This window comes from Gavialis gangeticus, unplaced genomic scaffold (genome assembly GCF_001723915.1).
Source record: "Gavialis gangeticus isolate Ggan-Ray unplaced genomic scaffold, GavGan_comp1, whole genome shotgun sequence".
In the NCBI taxonomy this organism is placed as follows: domain Eukaryota; kingdom Metazoa; phylum Chordata; order Crocodylia; family Gavialidae; genus Gavialis; species Gavialis gangeticus.
The window spans coordinates 3,739,931-3,751,593 of NW_017729024.1; the positions used below are offsets into that span (position 1 = coordinate 3,739,931).

At 39.5% G+C, this 11,663-nt stretch overlaps 1 long non-coding RNA gene across 1 annotated transcript; it reads left to right on the forward strand.

Moving 5' to 3' along the window:
- Nucleotides 1-363: 363 nt before the first annotated feature.
- LOC109297193 lies at nt 364-2,602 on the forward strand. Its single transcript, XR_002097232.1, has 2 exons — nt 364-1,235; nt 1,577-2,602. It is a non-coding gene; the product is annotated as an uncharacterized LOC109297193 (long non-coding RNA).
- Nucleotides 2,603-11,663: the final 9,061 nt, after the last annotated feature.

Genomic DNA, 11,663 nt, shown 5'->3' on the forward strand with positions numbered 1-11,663 from the left:
CTAGCTGTACCTAAGTCAGGTAGTTTAAGTCTGGGCACATCTACACATGCAATTAATTTGAAGCAGTAAACTGGTGCATATTGCACTACAGTATTGCTCTCAGGTGCCATGTTTGCATGTGTGCCCAGGACCACCGTGTGCTGAACTGGGTCAGAGCAGCCATGGCTGGCCGGGGCCCCAGGAGTCAGCCTGTCAGCCCAGGGCTGTTCCAACCCGCCTCAACATGCTGCGCAGGTGCTGGCTGGGCTACAAGAGTGCTTCAGTGTGGGGCTAGCCAGCAGGCAGCCCCCGCACTGAAGCACCCTCGTGCCCCAGCCAGCTGCATCTGCATATACACATGTGTTGTTGCACAGCAAATAACTCCACCATAGGACAGTACTTGTATTTGCAAGTACTATCCTACAGCGGAGTTTATTAGTTTACTGTGGCCCGATAGGGCCAAACATGTAGACGTGGAGACTTTACTGTGGAGCTAATTAGGTAGCTCTGCAGTAAATGTCTCGTGTAGATATGCCCTCTGTTAGGTATATCTCCATAACACACAGTGAGGCATACCTGGGCAACACAACACAGCAGGTCAGTGATGGCTACAGGACTAGAACCCAGGTTTCTTAAACATCAGGCTAGCCTTTCTTCCTCTGAAGAATGCTTTCTTGTTGTTAATTCGTACATTAAAACCCAGCCTATGTCACTAGTACTCTTCAGAAATCAGTTAATAGGTGACTGGTTAGGCAGACAGGGAGGCTGGTCTTTACTAGCTACAGTCACTACTAATCAGCAATTTTCCTTAGGACACCAAAAGCCATTTTCTCCTCATTTTTTATTTCAGAAGTATATCTTGGTATGAGAGGTAGTTCCCTTTAGAATTGTTCTGTTACATACTTTTCTTAGATTGCAGACTGTTCTGGCAAAGGATTAAAACTTGCAACTGAATTACCCTTAAGAAATGCCTTTTATTGTGTAATGACTTCAAGAATGTAATTCTCCCCTCCTCTCCAAGACCCATTTGTTAATCAGTTAGGAAATATTACATGTTAATTTGTAACATACCAGCAACCAAGATTTCTAACTATGAAGACGTGATTTATCCAAGGCTGTTTTGAGACAATGAGCCTACACCCACAAGCTCGTGATTTGAGGCAAAACTCCTATTGATGGCAATAGAAGTTTTTACCTGAGAGGAGGCTGCAGAAATGGGGCCTTTATAATATTTATTTGTATTCCATTGACACCAGGTATGCATTTCAACAAACAGTAACACCCTCTCTCTTTGACGATAGTTTCTCTTTATTATTATACATGTCACAAACAGCAAGTGAATAGGGGGAGAAAATTGAGAGCATTTTGTAATTCTTGAAAGGTTAATTGCACTATTTATAGACCTAACTGTAAAGGAAAAAAACCCTCAGCATGACCCGGCAGGGTCAACATAGTAATAGCAACCTAAATGGAGCTCTGACCAGTCATGAATTACTGTCTGTGATACAGAGAATGCTGACAGTTCAATCACAGCACTGTTTCAATAGAGAACTCCATATATTTAAAGCGCTGATACTGTTTTCCCTCTAAATGACAGGCTTGACAGATGGGCCGAAAGCACTGCAGACGTTTGAACAAGGAAATAGAGAGGGAGCCTGCTGGAAGCAGGGCTTCACGCAGCCAGCCGCGAATGATGAATAGAGTGTGATTGTGTCTGACAGGTAGTAATATAACTATTCATTCACCACAGAACACCTGGAGCACACTATATTAAATGGTACAAGATGGAGAGATTCTGTGACAGGAATAGGAAGTGTGAATCCCACGCTGAGTTTAGGTACAGCAATATAAAAGGTCAAAGGGCGTGCAACATAAACTGCCTCAGAGAAGACTGTAATTAAATTATTTGCTTACCAAAGTGTTTCTAATGTTTTGCTAACATGTTGCCAGGATCATTATTTCAGCATGTCTGTACAGCTGAAATGAGCCCAGCAAATGCCTCTTTGCTAACTACTCCTATTCCATTTTACATTTGGAGGCTCACTAATCATAGTGTCATCGTTACTGCACAAAGCTATGTCACCGAGCAGAAGCCGAGAGGGGCCGAAATCCCTAATGTCATTATAGGGCTAAAACCAGTGTACTGGTTTTTGTCTAACATTTCTGAAGCTTTTAGCTGATCATTTATTAAGGCTTTCTAGGCCAGAATCTGCACCGGCATAATGTCCACTGAAGAGTCGATGGGTATTGCTCTCAGGGGAGCATCTTTCTCCGTAGCACTGTAACCATTGCTGTTATAGTTTTGGGTTTTTTCTGTACTATACCCTTACATTTCCAGAAATTTACTCAGTGCCAGAGGAACTGGATGTTTTGCACAGCCTTTTGCACTAGGCACATTTTTGAACTGGAGAAACTTTCTTTGTTCATCCTCGTTTTGTTATTTTCTCTGAATCTAAAATAAAAATGTCATTCACATTAAAAAGGTATAACCATTGCTTACATAAAGGAGAAAAACCCATAACTCACAAATAGGATTTCATGTTAACAAGAAACCTGCGCGACCATGAGCATAATTTGCTAGACACTGTTCAGGTGGAGAGTTGGAAACCTTAAGGACACTTAACTAAAATATTCCTTTAAATAAAACTTTTCAATTCACCTTGACATTGATAAACTATTTAGTAGTTAAACATTAATGTATGGGAGTATTTATTTGCAAGAAAGGCAGAATAAAGTAAGTCTTGCTAATACTTATGCAAATGCATGTTTTTGTGAAGGTTTTACCTGAAGTGTACATGTTACTGTCAATAGCATAACTAACATTCCTAAAAGTTTATTTTTGACTTGTATCTAATTATTTAGTAGTTCTAAAAATGTCATTGCAAGATGGTCAAGATTTGGCTGTTGAAGTCATGGACACTTAAGGAATATGAAAGTCTATGAAGTATATTTACAGTGGGATCTTGTTGCAAAAAAAGCCAACAGCATTTTGGATTGTGATAACAGGAGTGTCATTTGCAAATCAAGGGAAGTGATTCTTCCTCTCTGTTCAGCACTACTGAGGCCTCACATGAAGTACTGTGAACAGTTTTGGGTCCTATACTTCACAAAGGATGTGGAGAATTTGGAAAGAGTCCAGCAGAGAACAACAAAAATGATTAGAGGCCTCAGAGGCAAAACTTACATGGAAAAGCTGCGAGAACTAGGGTTATTCAGCCTGAAGAAGGGAAGATAGGGAGGGGAGGATTTGATAAATGGTCAGATACCTGCAGGACAATTATAGAGAAAATGGAGATGGGCTTTTAACTGTAGCCATGGGGGCCAGGACTAGGAGCAATGGCTTCAAGCTTCAGGAGGGCAAATTTAGGTTGGTGATTAGGAAAAACTGACTATGAGGGTGGTCAAGAATTGAACCAGGCTACCTAGAGAACTTGTGAAATCTCCATCTTGGAAGTTTTCAAGAGCAGGTTAGACAGACTCTTGGCTGGGATGGTACAGTTGGGAACAATGCTACTTTGAGCTGGGAGTTGGAGTAGATGACCTTGTGAGATCCTTTCCATGCCTACTTTTCTATGATCCTATATAACTACCACTTTTGCATATGTAAACGAAGGCTTTATAGAAATGTAAGCAGTGAAGCAAAAGGAAAACATATGAGCTCAAGAATTTGTCCTGGGACAAATTAAATTAGCTCAATAGTGTTGTAACCCATAACAACATTTTCATCAGTGCTGATGTTGAAGCCGGCATATTTCACATTAATGCACTTTAAATAGAGTTGGTTGAAATTTTTTGCGTGGAACAGTTTTCTGATAGAAAATGCAATTTTGTCAAAATTAAATGTTTCAGGGAATATGTTGATTTTGATGAGGGTGGTTTTCTTTATTAGAAAAGTCAAAATGAATCATTCTGAGTTTTGTGTTTTTAATGTCAGAACATTTCCTTTAGATAAGATAAAATGTTTCACTTAGAGCTTTTGTTTTCAATTAAATTTATATGGACTTTAGGGACTTGTATATTAAAGATATGTTATTTAAATGCGATATCAATGTTATGTCTAATAATTATATTACTTCAGCATTATAGACATTTTACCTTAACCAAAGTAAATGTGTTGACATCAACTAAATACATTGTTTGAACATTGAAAAATAAAATTTCAGTGTTTCCAAACAATATTGTTTTGCATTTTTTATTATGTAGGCAATTTCTAAATGATACTTTTCCATTCTGATTTAAAATGAAAATAGATGTTAGAGTTTCCTTTGGAAAGGAAGTTTCAGTTCTTAACAGCTATTGCAGTGACCTTGAACCAGTAGCAGTCACTTCTGTTTTAGGGATACATTTGCTATTCAGAATACTTGCCCTGTCTGTGAACTTCCAAACACATTTCTCTGTTCTTTTTTCTGGACTGCCTTTGTCTTCATTTGTAATTATAGCAACCATTTATTACTGCACTGCAAAATCTCGGTTCCACGGATAATTGTTATAAAGACCGAGGATGGATGACTTTATTAACTACTTTATTCAAGCACTTAGACAATTGCTTGATATATCTTATGCAAAATAATCATGAGAATCATATTTCTAAATGTACAGAGTGTCACAAGTTCTGACATGTCTTAGAACGTCCTTGTGATATGAAGTATTGCTTGTTGATTTTACATGGGAAGATGTTCAGTAGCTTTCGTCTCAAATTAGTTTTGCTTGTCACTTCCTTTATTCGCAGAATTCTCTGACTGCATCAGTTACCAGCTCAGTGCTCCCTTGTGAAAGCAGAGACACCAGGCTTTTTTTTCCCTTTCACCTTCTCTTTTCCTTTTCTTCACAAATTTGGCCAGTGTAAGGGAGACTTAAAAGAAAGGACTGCAGCAAAGGGTGAAACTTTTGATGGCACTGAATTTCTTTTGGATGAAAAGTTGGAGTTTTAAAGTGTCCCTTTTTAAGGAGAACAAAATGTAATACAGAATAGCTCTATTCATCCTTTCTTTACCCACTGCAAAGTAAAGACACTGCTGAAGGCTTTAGCCAGAACATCAACATATTTGGCCTTTGTGGGCTGACAAAGGCATTACCACTATTAGCTAAGCCTGTTTAACCACCATGGTTGAACCTGTCTGGGACTATTTCCTCTAAACGCTTTCACAGCTTCTTTGTCGGACTGGCTACTGCTTTACCCATTTATTGCCCGAGGGTAGTGTCTTTGACTTTGTGACTGGATAAATAAAAAGTCCACCACCGTAAGAGATGGACAAGGAATAAACAAACAAAAATGAAACTGTATTGGGATGCAAACATGAATCTGAATTTAAAAAAAGCAAAACACCAAAAGGATTTTTAAAGGTTCAAAAGAGTTTGTTTTCTTTTTGTCTATTAGTCAGGGTAGGGATATCCTATACAGTTTTAGAAATGCATATTAAGGTTGCACACAATTTGACAAAAAGTTCTGTATAACAAAGGCTTTCACTCCCTAGTTTAACGCTAGCAAGTTTAACAAACAAGCCACAGTGTACATAACAGCTTATTGTGTAAATTAATGAGAAGTACTTGCTTGTAAATATCATTTGTCTGTTTCTCTTCAGGGGGGTTTGCAAAACTAAGAATAGTGGACATTGTATCAGCCAGCCAGCCACACCTTTTAGCATGAGAGTTGGGAAGGTGACTATATGCGGTTGAGGGTAACTGCAACATTGCATTATCACATCTTTAATTAACAAAGACACAAGAACAATTTGTTGCCTAATATAAAAGAAGGTTTTTTATTTCCCCCACAGGGTTAGGGGAAGCAGGGATAGGGGAATCTATGAGAGTGACTACATACACACACGCACGCACGCACGCACACACACACGCACGACGCTTACTGTGTGGTAGTCTAATAACACTACGCTGTAGTGTGCCACTCGAAAACCATGCTAATAACCTACTGCACAGTGTTTTTAGGCTACTGCGCAGTTAGTGTCACAAAAAAACATGTACCGGCCCTACTGTGCAGTAAATGTAGTTACTATATATTCAGTTAGTACTTTATTAAGGAGGTACTAAACTAAATGTGCAGTAACTACAGCACATTAATGAATGTGTAGACATGCCCACACATGCAAAAATTGCTCCCAGTCAGCTCAGGCAGCAGGACATTGGAAAATGGTCCCTGGCCCTGGGCAGCTGTCCTCTTCCCAGTCCTGCACCTTGATCTCTAACACAGCAGAAAGACTAATGAGGACTGAAGATTATTTTGGACTGTTTTGTTGATCTCAGAAACCTGTAACTGCTCCTTGACTGCCTTTGTTGGCCTATACCTCAACAAAGGGCTAAATAACCCATCCATTATGCCACCAGTTAGAAAAGGAAACTGAGGCACAGCCATGTGACTTAGCATTGAAGAGATAAGAAATCATAGAATCATAGAAAATTAAGGTTGGAAGGGACTTCAGGAGATCATCCCCTGCTCAAAGCAGGACCGTCCCCAACTATATCATCTAACCCAAAGCTTTGTCTAGCTGGGTTTAAAAAATCTCCCAGGATGGAGATTCTACCTGTTCAAATTCTTTACTACCCTACTAATGAGAGAGTTTTTCCTAATATCTAACCTAAACTTCCTCCGCTGAAACTTGAGACTATTGCTCGTTGTCATCTGCCCCCACTGAGAACAGTCTAGCTCCATCCTGTTTGGATCCCCCTGCAGGTAGTTGAAGGTTCCTCTTACATCCTCCCTTAGTCTTCTCTTCCCTAGACTAAATAAGCCCAGTTCCCTCAGCCTGTCCTTATAAGTCATAGATCGGTGTATAGTGAGGAACTCTTGGTGACTGAAGGATAGAAGTACTTAAAGTCTCTACTTATGCTACTTTCCTTGTTTCAAAACTTTCAACATGTTTTGCCTTAACATGGAAGATACTGAAGAGTTGCTTGTAGTTATAACTTTCGACGTCTTGTTTGTGGGTTTTTCCCCCGTTGTAGAAGTTCTATAGGAGCAAGTGCTCAGGCAAGTAAAGAGAACAGGATTCATCATGCAGCTCCATGTGAGGCAGCACAGACTGGATATTGCCTATGGCACTGGGCAAGGGTTGAGCTTTGATCACCTGATCTTTTGACTTCTCAGTCTCTTACAATGCCTCGTTTTTATTACCTGCAAACAGGAGCTCTGAAGAGTACACATCTTTTCAGCATTCTCTGTGGTAAAGAATGGCATCAAGAAATCTATTAGCTTCTCTGAAATGTCTTTATCACTCTTTATTGCTGCCTTTTTTCCTCTGTAGTCTACAAGGTCCATCAATCTCTCAGACTTCCTACTGCTGATAAATAATTTCTTATGTATTTTTCTGTCATTGGCTTTTCATCCTTTACATTTCTCTTTAGTCCTCCTAATTTCCATCTTACATTTTACCTGTCCTCTTTTCGGTCAGATTCATTTGTACTGGATTTGCAGTTTCTGAAGCGTTCATACTAGGCTTGAATAGCCTTTTGAGCCCTGTTTTTTTAACCATACCATCTTTTGTTCTTCTCTTTGTGCTTCAGTTTTAATTTAAGGATGTATATCTCTTCTATGATTTCAGGATGGTGTATTTAAGTAGCTTAATCACCAATCAAAGGATTTCAGTTTTCCTAGTTTTGACTTTCTAATCTTTTTGATTGGCTTGCTCATTTAAAGTTTAGTACAACTGTGCTAGTTTTCAGTATGATTCTTCCCTTGAGCCTAATGAATTTAATTATTGTGGTCACTCTTATTTAGTAGGTCATCAATAAGTGCTTGTGTTATTTAGAATTATGGTGATGATAATCTGTTCCCTTGTGTACTTTGGTGAACTAGCTGTTCTGAGATGCAACTGCTTAAAGTGTTGAGACATTGCTCTTCTAAGCTCTATCCCAAGGTACCGTTTGAACAGTTTTGAAGTGTCCATTATCACTGTTTTATTAGATTTAGTTGTCTTTTTAGTTCTTCAATATAGTGCATTTTATATCTTTTTCCTGCTTGGAAGGTTAGCCATATAACCTTATTAATATATTAACAAAAGGACTTTGGATTTACATTCTTCCTGGCCCTCTCCATTCAGAAATTGTATCTGCGTAGCTATCACAAATATCTACAATGAGATAATGATCATGACAATCAATGAATAGGCACCAGTCATTCAACTTTCTCTGTAGACATGGTGTTAGTGAGTATTCCTGATGATCTCTAATGCTTTATTCATGTCATTTCAGAAGTGGATGGCTATAGAGACAATAATCTGTGTATTTTACATACCAAGAGGCTTTTATCCCTCTCCTTCTCTAAAGCAGCATCCATTGCTCAGCCAGTATGCTAGGGATCAGAATTTATGTTCATAGACTGTAAGCAAGAGACATCCCTACAGTCCATAATCAGCTCATTAGCATTCTGGTCATGCCAAATAGAGTGAGTGCAATTTTCAATGGCCTAATGTAACAGGTAATCATAAATTAGTATTTGCTTTAAAACAACACCAGATTACACAGCCTGCATGCTTAAGGAGAATGACTCAGTAAGTAGTACAGCTCTGTAATGAAGTGGGAGTTCATTAAACAGATGCTATCTACTTCAGTGATCTACATAAGCAGCAAACAAACCAAATGGAAATGTTTCAACAGAACACTGCAGTCAACCAGAACAAGTTCAGGTTCATTTGCTGTGGCACCATCTACAGGAATTAGTCACAGTAATAATTAAATAGTCACTTGCTAATTTATCATTTTACATTTGTTATTGCATTTGCATAATGTGTTGTTTTTTCCTGTCTTTGGTTACATTAAAAGGCCCTCATTTGTATATTAAAAAGCCCCAGAAAACGGTGGGTGATTTTAAGATTTATCAAATTGCAAGCGCTGTTTTGCTAGTGATAACCTTATTGCTTAGCTCCCATTTTTAAAGTGTCTTTTTCTGATTTGTATATCTTTGTATTGGTATGCAGTCAGCAACATCCAGAAAAACGTCCCATGAAAAGCTGAGAATGTAAATGTTTATTTCTTTTTGGAGCTGGGCTACAGGCATGCAGATAGGAATAATGCCTAAAAAGCCAATGTTTCTGGGATTAGTGCACTGGAAAAGGCATAGGATGCCTTTTTAGTAAGCAGGATAGCCAGAAATAACAATCCTTTTGAACTGGACTTCATGCATAATTTAAAAAGGTCGGTATTAGTTTTGTAGTATGTTACCTGAAGGAGACTTCAGGTGGTTTTGGAAGGTCTGCAGCCGGTAGGAAATAATAATGCTTTCTAACAATATTATGCAGTATTTTGTAACATTAATGTAGTACTACATTGCTAACAGTTGGAATATATATATATATTCCTATTTCTACAACCTCTTAGTTATAGATATCTCAAGCTATCCAGAAATGTGTATGAGATGAAACTATTAAAACAGATGTAAATTGGTCTCTCTCCATGGGTGTGAATGTATGTTAGTTTTTACATGTGATTACTTTTCTGACAACTGATGATGCACTGAGATATTATTCAGTGACACAATACCTGATAGTCCTTTAGTAGTGTGTTCAGTTTTGCAGTTGTTATTGCTGTCAGGCCCTTTAACATATACATTTCTTTTTGTTTCTATTTCTTTCTCTCTCTAACATAATTTTGATCCTGTAATATTCCAGCTTCATTGTTATTCCTTAAAAAGTATTTCTTTCTGTCCTTTCCAAAGCTTTGATAACATGGACACTTAAAATAAATGGGTTTTTTAATAACTTTGTTGGCTTTTTTCCTGAATGCTAAGTAGTTGTACATGAAATCTTAGATCATTATGTATGAGTGACTGATCTGCCTTGTCTTGTCTTTGATGACACAGTGGGAAATATTCAGAGATCATTAGTGGCCAACTAAGAATAAAAAACTATTTTTAGGAAAAACTAATTTTACCTTAAACATGTTGGCAAAGATCAGGCTGAAGTTTTTCTAGGAATCAAATAATAAATACATAATAAATAAAGTATAAAAATCATTATGTCTCTACAAATAAAAAAAGTACCTTAATTTTGTGAATGTTGCTAGTGAATGAGTGAAATGAATGAGTGAGAAATCAGCATGGCAAAGGCAAAATTGAACTTAATACAAGCCTTTTTATCAGATTAAAAGATACAAAGTTTAATTGTGTGGTATTTTCAGTTGAAAGGTAAGAGGAAACAATCAATGATACTTCATTAAACACAACTAAAAGTAATTCTGAACAGGGTGATGACCATATTAGTGTTAATGTTGTTCACTGAACACTACTGCTCAATCAATATGAGAGATGCAGACTAGTCATATTTAACTAATCAAGTACATATTGTATAAAAAGCAAACTCCTTTCTAATATATTCAGTTTGAAGTAGTCCTAAGACACCCTATCTATGTTGCCATAGCACATACTTGTTCAGGGTAACAGCTAAAACTTTTAAAATACTCTTTGCTCTTTATTGTTTCTTCAGTATTTTTAGTGCTGTTGTAGAGACTCCCCCTGGGTACTAGCTCAGGGACTGGCAGGGAGCACTGGGCTTGGAGATAACTGTCTCCTGGTTAGGGCTGGGACTTTGCTCCCTGACTCTGGGGAGGGGACAATGCCCCCTGCCCCAGCAGCAGGGAGCTCCCAGCCCCAGCTCCTGGATCAGGTCCCAGCCCCCTACCCCAATCTGCCGGTGGGACAGCTAACAGTAAGCCCCTGGCTGAGCAGGGTTTCCCCACTCAGCCAGGGGCTTGCTACTAGCTGCCCCACCGGCAGATGGGACAGGGGGCTGGGACCTGCCCCATCCCTGCAGCTCTTTCCAAACCCTGCCCCTCGATCACCTGATTGGCGTATAGGTCTGGGACATGCCCCTGACCAGGACAGTTCCAAGCCCTCCACTCCATGATCTCAGGGCAGGGGCTGTACAGCCTGTTCCCTGCTCAGCTCTGCAAGTGTAGTGCTGGGTGGGGAACAGGTTGGGGACCCTGTTTTCCACTCAGGTCCTTGATCATAGAGCTGGATGGGGAAGAAGCTCTCCAGCCCCCACCAGCAGGGAGCTCCCAGTACCAGCTCTGTGACCATGGGGTTAATGCTGGGAGATCTTTATCTCCCAGCCCGAGCTCCGTGGTCATGGGGCTCAGGCTGGGAGGTCCTTATCTTCCAGTGCTGGCTCTGGGATTGCAGGGCTGGTGCTAGAAGATCCTTATCTCCCAGTGCCAGCACCACACTCACAGGGCTGGCACTGGGAAATTCTTATCTCCCAGAACAGGGAGCAGGTGGTTCCACCTCTAGAGCACTCTTTCTGCCCCCAGCCACCTGGCTCAATATCTACATGTGCACGGCTGAGCATGAAAAAACTCCATAGCAGGGTAGTACTTGTATTTACTACAGAGTTTATTAGTTTATTTTTGTGTATCCTAATAGGGGCACATGTATAGATGCTGAGATGTTTACTGCACGGTTACTTAGTCAACTGCATAGTCTTGTGTAGACATGCCCAGAGTCTGCTTATTGTTCTGATCTCTGAGAGTTGTGGGCAAATTTTATTTTCACTTTTGCCTGTAATGGGTGGCAATTACTCTTTCTGTATTTCTCATATATAATTCACACTAGAATTTCCAATAGCTGTTTCTTGGGAAAAAATGTGTGTCGTATTTTTGCGGGCTTTAAGCTAGGCTCGTTGGGGGAAGAGGAAGACGAGGGTGGAGGAAGCCTTGGATTGCCAAACCAAGCAACACCC